Here is a 636-nt window from a genome sequence, read left to right on the forward strand (position 1 = left end):
CATATGTCATTAGTATGTTTCTATTATTCAGTTACGTTTACTTTCATTGATAGGGTATTTCTTTTAATCTTGTACTGCTTTTATATTTTATGAATGAAGTTTTTCTTTTACTTATTATATGTCTATTTCATTTATATAGAATGGATCAAGCCATTACAAATCTCAATGACAAGGAACATTGTCTTGTTGATAGTGCCACTACACATACAATTTTGAGAAACAAGAAATTTTTCTCAAGTTTGTTAATGACAAGAACAAATGTGAGTACTATTTCAGGAGTTAGTAATCTTATTGAAGGCTCCGGAAGAGCTACAATCTTGTTACCTGAAGGAACAAGATTACATATCAATGATGCCTTATATTCGAGTAAATCACAAAGGAACTTATTGAGTTTCAAGGATATTCGACAAAATGGTTTTCATATTGAAACCATGAATGAAAATGGTATCGAATATCTGTACCTTACAACATATAAAACTGGCCAGAAGCAAGTTTTAGAAAGAATGAGAACATATAGTTCTGGTTTATATGGCACATTGATAAGCTCCGTTGAAACACATAGTATCACTAACCCGAAGTTAGCTGATCAAAGTATTTTTACTTTGTGGCATGATAGACTTGGTCACCCAGGTAAAA

This window comes from Sesamum indicum, linkage group LG10 (genome assembly GCF_000512975.1).
Source record: "Sesamum indicum cultivar Zhongzhi No. 13 linkage group LG10, S_indicum_v1.0, whole genome shotgun sequence".
NCBI classification, from domain to species: Eukaryota; Viridiplantae; Streptophyta; class Magnoliopsida; order Lamiales; family Pedaliaceae; genus Sesamum; species Sesamum indicum.